The sequence below is a fragment of the Taudactylus pleione genome, unplaced genomic scaffold (genome assembly GCF_031769625.1).
Source record: "Taudactylus pleione unplaced genomic scaffold, aTauple2 ptg000519l, whole genome shotgun sequence".
Lineage (NCBI taxonomy): Eukaryota > Metazoa > Chordata > Amphibia > Anura > Myobatrachidae > Taudactylus > Taudactylus pleione.
In genome coordinates this window covers 689,072-706,042 of record NW_028284921.1, presented here as the reverse complement: position 1 = coordinate 706,042, position 16,971 = coordinate 689,072, and the positions used below count along the sequence as shown (strand labels likewise).

Here is a 16,971-nt window from a genome sequence, read left to right as displayed (position 1 = left end):
TCTACAACTTAACTGTGGCCCTTTCCCCTCTTTTTCTGTAGTGAATACTGAACAAAAATAATTATTTAGATGATCTGCTATTTCTTTGTCTCCCTCGATCATGTACTCACTCTCTGTCTTAAGTAGAGATGAGCGGTTCGGATTCGTGGAATCCGAACCGCTCCGAACATTGGGGATCAGAGTCCACCCGAACGCTGTTCGGGTGCTCCCTGCCTGACTCGGATCCCCGTTCGAGGCCGAGCCGCAGCCTCCTGATGTCGGATTCTCGCGAGAGAATCCGACGTCAGGGCTCCTCTAGTGTAGGGCAGACCGCTGTGATAGCGATCTGCCCTACGCAGACACAAACACACAGCCGCCAGCGGCAGCCAATGAGAGTCACACAGACTCCGTCTTCCGGCTCCCTCCGCGCGTTATACAGCAGAGCGGATGGCGGCAGGAGTGGGGATTCGGGTAAGGTTTTTTTTTTTTTTATGTGTGTGTGTCTGTGCGTAAGGGGACATTACTGGGGGCATACTACTACTGGGGGTCTGCTAGTTGGGGGCATACTACTACTGGGGGCCTGCTAAGGTGGGCATACTACTACTGGGGGCCTGCTAAAGGGGGCACTACTACTACTGGGGGCCTGCTAAGGGGGGCATACTACTGCTGGGGGCCAAGGGGGGCATACTACTACTGGGGGCCTGCTAAGGGGGGGCATACTACTACTGGGGGCCTGCTAAGGGGGGGGGAATACTACTACTGGGGGTCTGCTAAGGGGGGGAATACTACTACTGGGGGCCTGCTAAGGGGGGGGAATACTACTACTGGGGGCCTGCTATGGGGGGGGAATACTACTACTGGGGGCCTGCTAAGGGGGGGAATACTACTACTGGGGGCATGTTAATGGGGTCCTGCTAATGGGGGGCATACCACTACTGGGGCATGTTAATGGGGGCATACTACTGGGGGGCATGCTACTACTGGTGGCACTGCATAGGGAGCACCACTACTGGGGCCATTGTATAAGTGGCACTACTACTGTGGGCATTGTATAAGGGGCATTACTACTGTGGGCTTTGTGTATAAGTGTCACTACTGTGGGCATTGTGTAAAAGGGGCACTACTGTGGGCATTGTGTAAAAGGGGCACTACTGTGTGTCGTAACAAATAATAGACACTACTTTATGGTGTAATGTGAATCAGGGGCACTATGTGATGGAATGTGAATAAGATTGTGCACTGTGACTCCTTGGGCCATAGCCCACTATGTAAACAAGTACTGTGATTCTGCTGGCCATACCCCACTGGGTGGGTGCACTACTTTTCATTTCTGCCACTGCTGTGTGGCAATGTGTCATAGATGTGCTTTATACTGTGGTGTCTGTGTCGTTGTGCCGCTGCTTTGTTGCTTAGTAACCAGTCAGCTCACTGCAACCTTTGGCCAATAATGTTGAAAACAATATTATAAGCTGTGGGGTGGTCTAAATTACCTATAAATGACTGGAAATTAATGTTATTGAGGTTAATGATACTCTAAGAAGAAAAAAAGGACCAATTTATGTGATTTTAGCTTTTTTTGTAAATTTTTGTTAAAAAAAATCCAAATCCAAAGCCAGTCACCGCAGTTTGGCAAATCCAAAGCCGGACTACGAATTAGAACCAAATCCGGCAAAAATGGTCCGGCGCACATCCCTAGTCTTAAGTCTTATTATTCCTCCATTTGACTTCCTCCTTTCACTTATATACTTAAAAAAAAGTTTTGCTCCCTTTATCTACTGACTGGGCCATTTTCTCCTCAGCTTCTGCCTTTGCCTAATCACCTTCTTATCCTCCTTCCTTCTGGCAAGATACGTCTCTTTGTCGTTATTATTTTGAGTCTGCTTATATTTCCTAAAAGCCATCTTTTTTAATTTCACACTAGTTGATATCTGTTTTGTAAACCACACTGGCTTCCTTTTCCTGGTGCTTTTCTTAACGCTTTTAATACAACGGTCTGTAGCCTTTAGTATTGCATTTTTTATTTTGTCCCACCTCTCCTGCACTCCTTCCAAGTTCCTCCAGTCTGCCACTGACACAGTAACACATCTCTCCATCTCTGCAGTCAGCCTTCCTACTTTGAATTGGAACCTGTCTTTATACTAAACCATACTGCTTGGTGATCACTGGATCCTAGGTTCTCACCCACATTTACATCCGATATTCTGTCACAATTTGTGAGTATCAAGTCCAGAGTAACTATATGGTTAAAAAAATATGAGATATGGTAAGAACTTACCCTTGTTATCTCTATTTCTACGAAGTCCATAGGGTTCCACAGGATACCTTGGGGTATAGGTGTGACGTCAGTCGCTGGGCACCATAGAGTTAAGCTTTTCAGCCTCCCAGGATGCACTAGGGTCCCCCTCCTATACCCCGCCCCCGAGCCAAGGCACCTCAGTTAGTTATCAAGCCATAGGCCGGAGGAGGAGAAGGAAGAGAGAGAAGAAAGATCTGGACACATACAAGAATCACATTCTCACCAGAGGGAGACGGAAAACCGGTGACCAGAGCAAAGCCCATCTGCAGCACAGGTGCGACAGGGCGGGAGTCCTGTGGAACCCTATGGACTTCGTAGAAATAGAGATAACAAGGGTAAGTTCTTACCATATCTCATATTTTCTACTTCAGGGTCCATAGGGTATCCACAGGATACCTTGGGGATGTCCCAAAGCAGTATCCTTTAAGGGTGGGGACGCTCCTGTGCAGAAAGGAGAATCCGCCGCCCGAAGGAAGCATCCTGAGAGGCGAAGGTGTCAAACCTGTAATACCTCACGAAGGTATGGACAGAGGACCACGTAGCAGCCTTGCAGATCTGAACTGCCGAGGCACCACGTCGAGCTGCCCACGAAGGACCCACAGACCTAGTGGAATGAGCCTTCAGAGAAGGAGGGACCGGTAGGCCTTCATGAAGATAAGCTTCAGAAATAGCCATACGGATCCAGGCTGCCAAAGTTTGCTTTGAAGCAGGCCAACCCTTTTTACGGAAGCCATAGAGGACAAACAAAGCGTCCGACTTCCTAAACGAAGAAGTGCGGTCAACATAAGTCCTTAAGGCCCGCACAACATCCAAAGAGGCCTCACCCACGGAAAGACCCGGTGAGTTAAAGGCCGGAACAACTATTTCCTCGTTAACATGAAACTGGGAAACAACTTTGGGAAGAAACTCGGGCCGAGTGCGGAGCACTGCCCTGTTCCCATAAAAAACCAAGAAAGGGGGTCTACAAGAAAGAGCCCCTAACTCAGAAACACGTCTGGCCGAAGCAATGGCCAGAAGGAAAACAGTCTTAGCTGTTAGCCACTTAAGATCCACTGAGCCCAGTGGTTCAAACGGCGGTCCTTGGAGAGCCCTCAGGACCACAGCCAAATCCCAAGGCGCCACAGGTGGAACAAAGGGCGGCTGAATGCGGAGAACACCCTGCATAAAGGTGCGCACATCCGGGATTGTAGCAATCCTACGGTGAAACCAGACAGATAGGGCCGAAACCTGTACCTTCAAAGAAGCAAGGCGAAGCCCATGATCTAGTCCCGCTTGCAGGAAGGCGAGAATCCGAGACAGACGAAACTCCCGCGGTGCATAACCTCTTGGTCGACACCACTGGAAGAACGTATGCCACACGCGATGGTATATCCTCGCGGAAGACGGTTTCCGAGCTCGTAACATGGTACGCACCACAGAGCTGGAAAACCCCCGGGACCTCAGCATGGCCGTCTCAACAGCCACGCCGTCAGACAGCCGAGTCAGGACCGGGTGAAGGCAAGGACCCTGAGACAGAAGGTCCGGTCATAGCGGCAACCGCAGAGGACTGTCCACGGACAGACCCTGAAGGTCTGAGAACCAGTGCCGTCTGGGCCACGCGGGAGCTATCAACAGGAGCGTCCCTCCTTCCTGTTTGAATTTCCGGATTAACCGTGGAAGAAGGGAGACCGGAGGGAACAGGTATGCGAACCGGAACGTCCACCGGACGGACAGAGCATCCACCAGAGACGCCCCTTCGTCTCTTGTGCGAGACCCGTACACCGGCAACTTGTTGTTGTGCCGGGACGCCATGAGGTCGATTTCTGGAAGACCCCACCTGTCCACCAGTAGTTGAAAAACGTCCGGGTGCAGGGACCATTCCCCCGGATGAACGTCCTGGCGACTTAGAAAGTCCGCCTCCCAATTTAGCACTCCCGGGATGAAGACCGCTGATATGGCCGGAAGATTGCGCTCCGCCCAAACCAGGATCCGAAAGACCTCTACGAGAGCCGCCCGACTGCGAGTTCCTCCTTGCCTGTTTATGTAGGCCACGGTGGCAGCGTTGTCCGACTGGACCTGCACCGGGCGACCCTGGAGAAACCGCTGTGCCTGCTGGAGAGCATTGAAGACCGCACGGAGTTCCAAGATATTTATTGGAAGCTCCGCTTCTGTCGGCGTCCACCTGCCCTGGAACAAGTGTGGACCCGAAACTGCTCCCCAGCCCCGAAGACTGGCGTCCGTTGTCAACAGGACCCAATTTGGAACCCAGAACGGACGTCCCTTGTTGAGGTGGGTCGTCTGTAACCACCACGCAAGGGACAGGCGAACCTCCTGGGTGAGCACAATCGTCTGGGACTTCAGAGACTGAGGCAGCCCGTTCCACTTGGACAGGATCAGGTGCTGCAGAGGTCTGGAGTGAAACTGGGCGTATTCCACCATGTCGAACACCGACACCATGGAGCCCAGTAACCTCATCGCCGAGTGTAAGGACACCCGGCGGCTGTGCAGGCAACTGCGCACCCTTGACTGTAAAGCAGAGATCTTGTCCTCCGTCACGAAGATCCTTTGCTGTCCCGAGTCCAATAAGGCTCCAAGATGCAGAATCCTCCGAGACGGGATTAGAGTGGACTTCTGCCAGTTGATTAGCCAGCCGTGCCGTTGCAGCAGTGCAATGGTCAGGTCCAAGTGGCGTAACAGGAGCTCTGGAGATCCTGCCACCAATAACAGGTCGTCCAAATACGGCAACATGCGGACTCCCTGCAGCCGCAGAGAAGCCGCCATGACCGCCATCACCTTGGTGAAAACACGTGGTGCTGTTGCCAGGCCAAAAGGTAACGCCCGAAACTGGAAGTGGTCGCTGCGGATTGCAAACCTGAGGAACTGTTGATGGCGCAAAAGAATAGGGACATGCAGGTAAGCGTCCTGTATGTCCAATGACACCAAGTAGTCCCCAGGTTCCAGCGCCAGAATGATGGACCGTAGGGTCTCCATCCGAAACTTCGGGACCCGCAAAGACTTGTTGAGTGCTTTGAGGTTGAGAATCGGACGATATGACCCATTGGGTTTCTGTACCAAAAATAGATTTGAATAGAAACCCTGGCCCCTCTGGGAGAATGGAACAGCCACTATAACTCCAGCCTGGAGCATAGTGTGCAATACCTTCCGCAGCTCCGTAGCCTTGTTCCGGTCTGATGGGAGACCCGTGGTGAAGAAGCGAGCCGGGGGTCTGTGCCGGAAGGAGAGGGCGTATCCGTGGGAAACCACCTCCAGAACCCAAGTGTCTGTCGTAGTGGTCAACCAACACTGGGCGAACTGTAGCAGGCGGCCTCCCACCCTGGGATCCCCCAAAGGGAGGCCCGGACCGTCAGGCCGCAGGCTTGTCATCTGGCTTGGGGGCCGGACGTCTGGTACTCCATGCCTGCTTCCGGGGCTTGACCGATTTCTTAGGGCCAGCCTGTCGAGGAAACGACTGTGGTTTGGGCCTGCCCTGGGCCCTAGATGACCGAAAGGACGATGGTCCCGAACCAGAAGGAGCAGCGGCCGATGGGAGACAAGCAGATTTGGCTGCCGCCAGCGTGGCCACAATCTTATCCAGATCCGGACCGAAGAGAACTTCTCCGGTAAACGGCAACGCTTCCAGACCTTTCTTGGAATCTGCGTCCGCCTTCCAGGATCGCAGCCACAAGGTGCGACGAGCAGCTACCGCTGCTGAAGAAATTCTAGACACCAGAGTACTAATGTCTAGAGCCGCCTCGTTGATGTAGGTGGCCGAATCACGGAGATTGCCAATCAACTCCGCCTGTTCGGCCGGACAGTCGGATTCAAAAGAAGCCTTTAATGAATCCGCCCAGCGCTCCATCGCTCTGGCAACCCAGCAAATGGCCATAGCCGGCCGTGCTGCCCCCCCTGCAAGGGAATAAGCGGACTTCAGGCAGATTTCTACCTTGCGGTCCGTAGCATCCTTAAGGGAGGACATGGATGGCATCGGCAATGTGGCACTACGGACAAGACGGGTCACGTGAGAATCCACCTGTGGAGGGGATTCCCACTTAGCAAAATAATTATCCGCGAACGGATAAGCCACCGCCAGGCGTCTCTGCGGCTGGTATCTTTTGCCAGGTTGTTTCCACGCCTCCTCTAAATGGTCCACCAACTGACCCGAAAGAGGAAAGACTGTGGCATCGCCCTTCACATCTTTGAAAAAGGCATACTTAGATTTAGCCGCTGGGGGAACTTCGTCCTCAATCACCAAGGCTGTGCGGACCGCCCGAATAAGTCCAGGAATATATACTTTGGACTTAGCATCAGCGTCCTTAGTATGGAGAGGTTCCTGATCGTAAGGATCCAGAATCTCCCCATCATCAGACGTCCCTTCGTCATCCTCATAAGGAGCGGACAGAGACGCCGGGAGCGGGGAAATAGGGAGACTGTGGGGTACCACCAATTGTCGTGGGAACCCCTGCATGGGTGACGACACCACAGACTGCTGGGACAAACCCATCGGAGTAAACGCGGGCTGCGGAGCTAACTGGCCCACTAAAGCTGTTAACGCCTGAGCGAAACAAGCCCAGGGCGGCTCCTGTACCGGTACTGTAACCGTAATAGGCCGCGCCATGGACAAACACTGCCGGCAAAGGCCCTCCGCGCTACCCTCCCCCTCCGCTAACGGTACTTTGCACGTGGTACACTGTAGCCGGAGGGGAAAATCACTTTCAGACAAGATGGCACCACGTATGTGACCTCTCTCACCAATTAAGTATTAAATAGGCGAGAGACCACCCTGCAGCACCGCACCGCAAGGGCTTTAGCAGAAGAACAGGGACAGTAATAAAGCTGACAGTTTAGAGAAGAAAAGTTACAGGCAGCGCTAGCACAGTCACATACAATGCAGAGAAATAACAATTCCTGCACTAACAGCGCTGATCACTCAACTACACAGACACAGGGCCTGGTAGGACACAGCGCTGCATACACAGACCTGAGCCACAGCGGAGGAGAGGTATGCGGGGGGACCCAGACCACGATGCTTCCGTCCAGCACTTCCAGCAGCGTTCACCATGCGTTCTGGAGAAGATGGCAGCCGAGGAGCAGAGAGGAGGCTGGCCTGGGGGAGGAGCGCTGCCACAGGACCAGTCGGCAGCATGCAGAGAGGGCTGTGTGCAGCGGGGGAGGCGCCGGCTGTGAGACAGGGAAGGCGCGCTCCCCTGGCATGCATTTAACCCCTGGGACGCCGCAGCGCTACCGCTCTGCTGTGGTCCGCTGTCCCAGGGGGTAGTGGAAAGCGCAGGTTGGTCGCCTGGCTCCACGCTGCAGCCAGTCCCCAGGGAGCCCCCTGCCTGGGGACTTAGGACCATGTGACCAGCGGGGACCCACCGCGGGACCCCGCTGCTTACCTTTGTCCCCCTTGGATCCGGCCATGGTCCGGAACATCTGGGGTCACCGCTAGCTGTGACCCCAGATGCTCACCAGCATCCCCGGATCGGTACCGGCGTTCTGGTACCGGCGGGGGTGTAGGGAAGACAGCATGGACGTCAGGACTGACTGTCCATGCTGTACATCCAGATGTGCAGCCACAGCTGCACTGAAGAAAGCTTCAGGGGCTCTTCTAGCCCCCCACTCCGACAGGTGCACCCGACGCCGGCCGGGCACCAAACTAAACTGAGGTGCCTTGGCTCGGGGGCGGGGTATAGGAGGGGGACCCTAGTGCATCCTGGGAGGCTAAAAAGCTTAACTCTATGGTGCCCAGCGACTGACGTCACACCTATACCCCAAGGTATCCTGTGGATACCCTATGGACCCTGAAGTAGAAATAGGGACATTTCCTTTCTACAGGGGAACAGTTGAAGGTTATGTGTGACAGCTTGTGATAGTGATGTCACTTTCAAATGGCGGCAACGTTGGGGGAGGAGACGGTGTCTGGAGAACCAATGAGAAGCATGCAATGTACTTCTCAATGGTCTGCCTGAATGTCACAAAGCTTTGGCTTTTATTGCTATAATCCTGCAAAACAGGGAAATTTAAGAGCTGGGAGACTAATAAATAGAGAAGTTCACTTTTCAGCCAAACTACAGAGACCTGGAAATAATGGCTGCACGGCGGAGGTTGAGTTGTTGTACCATCCACCCGGGGTTCCAGTGTTAATCAGCACAGTTGGCACTGATTCTGGACAGCTTAGTGCTATTGATAGGATAAGCTACATAGTAGTGGTATCGCTAATTTGGGAAAAGAAGTCCAAAACCAGGTACACACTTGACGATGTCTAGTGTGCCCGACATCTTAAGCGATGGGAGCCGGCATCGGCAAGTGCCTACACACTTGGCGATGCTGGCAGCGACGGCCGATAGAGGATGTCGGTGACGACTCGCGGGAGTGCGCATAGTCAACAACATAGCGGGTACACACTAGATGATGTGCCGGATATGTTGCTCCGATCCGCCGGATCGTCTAGTGTGTACCCAGCATTACGCAAATGTAAATTACTACAAAGCAACTAGTTAGACAATTGATTTAACCAGAGCCAGCCACAAGGCTAACATATGGTTGCTGTGGGTTGTACCACATTTGTGTATTAGTATTTATTAGGAGTACGTATAATCCTTGAAATGTAGGGGGTTGAAATGCTAAATCAGACTTGTTTAGCACTTATTACAGTTGCTGTTTTAAATCCATCAGACAAAGCCAACAATCATCAGCGGCTTAGAAAAACCGATGGTTAGTAGATCTACCCCTAGGTCTGTTGAAAGTAAAGTTACATCATCTTACAATTATGGGCCTGATTCAGGATGGATCACAATTGCGATCGCAGTGCATAAGCGTACACAATGAAGCTGCCAAAATATGCTAATGCCAACCATAGCTCAGCCAGCATAGAGACCCCAGTGCTACTCTCTCACATCCATAATACATCGCAGTCCTGCATATACATCGGTAACATGGAAGCACATTGGCCCGTCACGCACACTTACAGCAGCTCTGACCGTCACAGAAATTGAAGGTCCGTTTTAGGCAGTGAGTTCTAGGCGTTGCGTAGGCAATCTCAGTGGCCGATTTATGCACACCCATGCAACGGCGTTCAAAGGGACAGACAAGCCTGTGCTTCTGAAACCCCTCCCAAACGCTAACGGCTTGTCACTCAGGCCTATCTGCGTGCGTGATCGCAGTGCCATTGCAGCGTATGTGCAGTGCGATTCTTACGCATTACGCATGCTCAGTACTGAACAATCAGCCGATCTGTATACGTAGGTGAAATTGCGTACGCTGCTGAATCAGGCCCTATGTCAAATGGTTCATAAATCTTAATTAAGAATTAACATAGTCGCCAGCTGTCCGTAATTTCCATTTCCAAATGTCTGACTCTAGAAACAACTGGCTAATACCATTCCTTTATTTCTGACTGTTACATGAAATTCTTATCTATGTTGACCTCATGACTTTATAAGTTTATATTTATTGGAGTAATTATAATGCAAAATAATCAATCAAACTAATGAAGCATGCCACTGAGACAGTATCGAGCCTGGTGTGCTTAGATCTGGCAGGTAAGAGTACTAGGTAAGGTATTTAAAATGTTGACAGCTATGAATTGGTGATGCCACTAAAAATCTCCAGATTTTAAAAGATTGACATCTGATTAAAAGCTGTGATAAGCTAAGCAGGTAGGTCCTATATATGATGATAGGCTTGAGAGTCTGTGGGTAGCTTCTGGCAGCAATGATAGAAACTCTACTTGCAGCTTTTACTGCATTATGCTGCTGCCTTATATCGGATTATGATGACTCATTTTCCCATAATAAATAATCTACTGTACTGTACTTATTTTGGAAACAATATATGCTCATAAATCAAATATAGTAAGTAAAACAAAAAAGTCAGCAGGACACAAATGAAAGGAAAACGTAAATAAAATGTACATAACCAGGGGCGTAGCTAGAACTTTGTGGGCCCTATAGCAAATTTTGAAAGGCCCCCCCCCTTTTTTGGGGCATACTTTGCATTCCCCCTCACTTCTGGGAACACTGCTCCAGATTCACCTAAGGAACTCCAAGAGGAGTTTGAGCCTATATCCGAGGGGAAATAGGTCAGGAGAAGAATAAGCTGGGATACAGAGAGGCAGAAAAGAGCCACACCAGCCCTAACAGCGCTCCTAGCAGTGCCAGAAAACGCTAGGCATAGGAGGAGTAACCACTGACAGATAAGTAGTTACTAACCTGCCTTGGATGCTCTCCTGAACAGCCTAAACCCCACTGTACTTACAGACCAGGAGCAGGCTTTCTGTGTAATGGCCGCCAGCGCGATTTCAGGATGCGCTGGGGCTGCTGGGAGGAAGGAGCAGGGCTCCTGAGCTAAGCTCCACTCCCCCCGCTCGGCGCGTTGTGTACTCGCATCTCCCATCCTTACTGCTTGGCTGCCCCACTAATCGGGGAAGTCTGTTTTACACACTTGTGCTGCCGATAAGTGTTTAGGACAACCAGAGAGCAGTCCCATACTTATATTTGTAAACCGCCTCTTGTTGGTTAACCTAGCTACCCGACTACTCAGGGAGCCAGGAAGTACTTCAGTTTGCTGCTATGTTGCTGGCAGCGGCTAGTGACTGTTGGGGGTCTGCTATGCTCGCTGCAAGCAGCGGCATGCGGCAACCCCTGTATAGAGACGGAGTTCTCTGAAGTCGGGGACCCCAGGCGAAGTGCATGCACTTGCGAGCGGATCCAGTTCCCACGGTGCAGACAGGCAGTGCAGCTGCTGCCTGTCTGTCCTCAATGCTTAATTGTAGAAATTATCTAAACCCTGAGGAGGAGTAAAAAATAGGTCCAGCACCCCTCGAGCACAGACTTAGACTAGGCTTGTAGGGGGGTATAGAGGGGGAGGAGCTAGTCACGCTTCCAAATAAATGTAAAGTGCCAGCTCCACTCAGCAATGTCTATACGGAATCGGTATGATTTACCGCCGGACCCATGCCCGGCGGTTGGAATCCCGACAGCAGCATCCCGGCACAGGAGGAAATCCTGATCGTCAAAGTAAGTAAGTATATACTAACCTATTTCTACTCCCTAACCCACCCTTAGGGGTGCCTAACCCGAACCTTCCCCCCCAGTGCCTAACCCTAATCCCCCCTCTAAGTGCCTAAACCTAACCCCCCCCTTCCCCTAGCCTAAACCTAACCTCCTGGGGGGAGTGCCTAACCCTAAGTCCCCCCGCGGCTATCCGCGCTCGGCGTCCCTTCGATCGGGATGCTGGGCGTCGGGCTCCCGGCGTACGTCTAATGATAGGCATCGGCATATGGACGCCTGTCTTTAGACCCTTGCCGGGATATGACAGTAGGGAAGCCGGCTGTCGGGATTAGGTCCGCCGGCTTCCCGACTGCATACCGTCTATACCCCACAGTCTTGATACCTCCAGTGTCTCCTATGAATGAAGGAGAAAAAGCCCTGAATTCCATGCGCTAATGTGGGCTTTTTAGTCTAATTTGATCATTAGGGGCCTCTGGTTTAAAGATATTCACAGATAACTTATTATTTTAAACTTTGTTTTTCCTCATACTTAAATGTAATAATGCACACAAAGATGTGTGCAAAGAAACAAGCAATGCTCATTTCTACATTAATCAATATACTTTTACAAAATAGTTTTGCCTCAAAAACAACCAAACACTATAGATGCATACACACACAACGATTTTTTGAATGATTATCATTAAACGATATTGTTTAACGATAATCGTTTGAAAAAAATCATTCAGTTTCTGAGTCAAACGATGAACGATAATCGTTCATGCGCGTTCACGTTTGTAGTTCAGTCAGCCTTGTCAACTGAACGATTTTCATTAAGGGAATATGCAAAAATCGTTTGTAGTTCAAAGAAATCGTTCATTACACTTTAAAAAATCTGACAGAAAATCGTTCATAAAATCGTTGGTAACAAAATCGTTGTGTGTGTATGCAGCTTAAGGGGTATATTTACTAACGGTCGATTGTAAATCGATTAAAAATCGACCTTTAGTAAATATACCCCTAATTTGCAGGCACAAACATGTTTTCATATCGTTATATGAGAAGTATACTGTAGAAAATACCAGACAATATAGAAAAGCAATATTCACTAGCATTACTGCCTCACAGTACTGAGGTTGTGGGTTCGATTCCTAACTGTGCAGAGTTTGTATATTCTCCCTGTGCTTGCGTGGGTTTCCTCCGGGTGCTCCGGTTTCCTCCCACACTCCAAAAATATACTAATAGGTTAATTGGCTCCTAACAAAAATTAACCCTAGTTTGTGTGTGTGCATGTGATAGGGAATATAGATTGTAAGCTCCACTGGGGCAGGGACTGATGTGAGTGGCCAAATATGCTCTGTAAAGCGCTGTGGAATATGTGTGTGCTATATAGATAACTGGTAATAAATAAAATTACCCAGCATGAGTCCTTCAGGATAGAGTAATCTGTTATTAGGACAACACCATTGCTAAGGAACGTCTGTCTACTCAGATTGGTATGAGCTTGTGGGTTTTACAGCTAGATCCCAAACCTGACTGCAAACTGGTTGGACAAGTAAGGAGAAGTAATACACCACTACTTTATATTACTTACATTACATGGATCTTTCAGTTGTTAAAGATAAAAGAATAAAAGCCAACTATTCAAAACTTTTATATTTGTTGGTTGTCTGCAATTTTACATATCCTTGGACATACTTACAGATGTGTCCTCACTCGTCTTTGCTGCAGTTGCCCGATACAGCCCCTCTCCGCGCGCCTAGTCCAGTGATACTATGCTAGTGTTGGCCGTCGTTTTCGCGTCTTTTCTTGCCGACAATGCTCCTAAGTCCCCAGGAGACTGTGCTGATTAATTTGATGTGTGACACTTGTATATCTGTGTACGACTGGTCTCTCAATCAGCATGTGAAGTGCTACGATGCAGCGGCCACAGCTTTTTTCCACGCCAAGTTGTTTACAGTCTCAGTCGCACACAGATATGCAAGTGTCAAATATCAATAAATCAGCGCAGTCTCCTGGTACGTCCTAGTCGCATTGCAACATACGCATTCTCGGTAAGATCAGACACCCAACACTAGCAGAGTGACATGGGACCTGACGGCTCACTCATGGCAGTAATATAGCGTTGCATGGTGTATTGGGGCTCTAGATGAGCAAGGACACATCTGTACCTACTCTCTCAGAAGGTGTGTGAGACTCCTCATTTTTTGGTTAGTCTCCCGGACCCCGGAGGAGTGGATGGATCTCCCGCATCCCGCCCACTTCCTAGTAAAGTGGGCAGCATTGGAACATAATACCGGGAAGCAAGGGGCTGTAGATAGGGGGTGGAGCCAATATGACCTGATTCACAACATTTTGTCCCCATCCCCTACCCGCGGACCCACAATCTCCTGCATTTTGCGTCATTTTCGGATTGTGTTAGCTATCAGAGTTATGCTTATTATTTATTAACATTTACTTACACAGCGCCAGCATATTCCATTGTGCAGTAAAGAAGTAGGAGCGCCCAGCTCGCAAGCTTATGTTCCGTAAAGTTAATCTTTTCGGAGCTTGATAAATTGACCAAGACAGCAGCAACTACTGAGAATATATATTTGGCTTTAGCTTTCATAAATAAGCCCCAAGATTTTTATGCATGAGAAATAGCTGGCATATGATGTGACCGTGTCAGAGGAGCCTGCCGATGGCTGCTGGAAGCTGATCTTCTGGCAACCGCTGGGTTCAGCCCATGCGGCCTGCCCCTCAGTTGCCGCAACACCCTCCTCCTGCTGGCTTGGCTACAGAAGGGGGGTGATCCTAAAAGGATCGACCACCTGGAGTTGCAGGAAGCCAGACAGAGACAGTGGTCCTGATTCAGAGCCGGACGCTCTTTCAGAGCGCTCGCTCTGAATCAGGGCTGCATTTTTTTTTTTTTTGAGCCAGCCTCCTGGCCGCTCACTAAGCTGTGTGTGACAGCTTTTGCGAGCGGCCAGGTGATGGTTGCGACCATCGCGGCTTGCGACGAGACCCTTGTGGTAGGGTCTTGTTCCCGCAAGCCCCAGTGAGCTTCCTGCTCTAAATAGAGCAGGAAGCTCACCACTGACATCACTGGTGATGTCAGTGGTGCCTCCCACAAACGGCAGGCGTTCCACGGCAGGCGTTCCTACGTGCCTCCATTTGTGTAGCCACCCCCCCTGCACGCCTCCAAAACGGGGCGAGCTGTCAATCACAATCGACAGCCACCCCATTTTGGTGCAAGACCCGTAGCGACGGAGTGCACGTTGCTGGCCGGGTCTCACGCATGCACACGCTGGATGGTGGCGCATGCGCAGTTCTGCAAACATCGACCCGCTTGCGAGCGGGTCTGAATCACCCCCAGTGTTCCCTTCTCTCTCTGGCCTGATAGGATCACCCTCCAGCCTGAGCTGCCTGTCTGCAGTGCAGCACCCTCCCAGGCAGGAGTGAGTGATGGGTGATCTTTAGGATTGCTCACTCCCTGCTGCTGGTTGTTTTTCTTGCAGGACTGTGAAGTTCTCTTGCAGGGAATGTAAGTAAAATTATGTTTCACATAGTTAAAAAATAAATAAATAAATAAATAAATTATTGATAAGGGGCAATAAGAAATGATAATTATTGGGTCTAAAAACATATTATAACTAATGTTGACATATGGAATCCATCAATGCTAAATTATGGTATAGCTGGAATTCCCTTTTAAAAATAGGCTATGGCGAAGACAGGTGAAATATCTTATATGCATATTTAAATATAAATTTAAATATATGTATATATTATAAATGTGTGTATATGTATATTTGCATTGGTTCATCATACTTTTTGTGATTTCATTTTATCACAATATTTTAACTATGTCACAAAAGTATGACTTGAGGGACAGATATGAAAAGCAGAAAGTTGAGAATCTTGATTCACTTAATGCATGACATGTTTACAGAACATGATAGGTTTATACACATTTATTAGTTACTTTTCGTCATTAAATACTAATTTATAAAGCCCACAGAATTAGAATGAATTGTCCCATACATGACACTGTAATAAAAAATCTGTACAGTAGCTGTGTATCTTTTGACGTTTTTTTTTTACGTAGGCTGACAAGTTAAATTACAGCTATTTCTCATAGGTTTATATATAACAAAAAAAAATGCAGGCTCTTAATACAAAGAGTTGTTCTGAATTTTCAAGTAGAATTAGCACCTATGGAACTTATCCAACATAGCAGTCCTACATGTCCTGAGTTGTGTCTCTAGATCAGGGATTCCCAACCACAGTCCTCAAGGCACACTAACAGTACAGATTTTAAGGATAGCCATACTTGAGCACAGGTGACTTAATTAGTACCTCAGTTATTTTGATTTAACCATCTGTGCTTACTCATGGATAGCACTAAAACCAGGACGGTTAGTGTGCCTTGAGGACAGAGTTTGGGAATCACTGCTCTAGATATTATAAGAAATTTACAAGATGATCAAACCTTATATAACATTCTTCCAAGGGAAATGTTACTTTTTACAGGTGGTAATAGGATTCTATAAGCATACAGGCATCATGTATTACCTTGTGTGTACCCATTTAAAGAAGATGAAATATCTAAAAAGCACTTTCTGGTAGTCAAAATTATGGGACACAAGTTTTTTGAAAACACAAAACAGGGAGACCCATGGGACTTTAGTTTCCTTAGTCCAAGAAAGTCATCCTGTACATCCTATTGGGCACAACATTTGGTAATAAGACAAAACAAAAAATAAGGGAGAAAATAAAGAAAACTAACCATATCGTATATCCCAGCTAAATGTAAATTTGATGAAAGTGGTAAAAGACCCTACTAAATAAATTACAAATCTACATATGCAAAATAATAAAAAAGTGTAAACTAAGTAGGTAGGAGAAAGTTACTTTTTAGTGGTATTATCAACAATAATGTAATATTCAATTTATATCACCACTATTGTTTACAATAGTTGTAGAATTTAAAATGACATTTAAAGTAGATTAGTTGTCTAATACTGTCTGCAGATCTCACCTGCAAATGGGACAGTTTCCTATATGAAGTAAAATACTTTTCAGTGAGTTACCATCCTAACACCATAGTGTATTATTGCCTAAAGTAGTGTTCCCCAATTCCGGTCCCCAAGGGTGGCTTATTTCGACTGAAAATAACCATATTGCTGGCATGCTGTGCAGGAAGAGTAATGATATGCTGGGTCTTGTGACAAATGGCTGGAGTTTCTATAGGATATAAAATACAATCAGAGTGAATAACTACTATGCCAGATAATATCAGTCTGAGCTTCCAGCCAGATCCCTTCCTATATAGAGAAATCACATCCCCTCCCGGAGTGTATACATATACTGCTGGCTCTACACCTGTGGAGGTACTACACGTCCCATTATCTGCTGCCATGCTGAGGCTTGTGGTTACCTGCTGCGATGCCGATGAGCTGCCCGAGGTGGATCACAGCCAGGCGGAGAGGACCGGTGATCATGCTCTGCCCCACTGATCCGGGACGGAGCTGGTAGTGGCAGCCTGCTGCTGGGACAGTGGGGGGCGGCTACCTGGGCGGTGCCTATGTGATAAACAGTGATGAATCACCATGGCAACCAGCTGTGCGCCCCATAGACTGATAGCACAGTGGGCGTTATCGGGGGAAGGGGGGGGGGGCATCAAGTGGGCGTGGTCTGTGTAACCACATGGCACGGAGCGAGGGACCATACAGTCGCTGCTGCCAG

General features: G+C 48.9%; 1 protein-coding gene across 5 annotated transcripts in view; it reads right to left on the bottom strand.

The window, feature by feature from the left end:
- NSUN7 (NOP2/Sun RNA methyltransferase family member 7) overlaps nt 1-16,771 on the bottom strand; it is a 97,132-nt gene extending 80,361 nt beyond the window's left edge. For 2 of the 5 annotated variants that reach the window (XM_088450537.1, XM_088450535.1), the window contains exon 1: nt 16,664-16,771. The gene's annotated coding sequence lies outside the window, so the exon portion shown is untranslated. Of the gene's footprint in view, nt 1-15,438; nt 15,519-16,663 lie in introns of those variants that run through there. The other 3 variants (XM_088450538.1, XM_088450539.1, XM_088450536.1) reach the window with 3 other exon arrangements.
- Between the last annotated feature and the right edge of the window lie 200 nt (nt 16,772-16,971).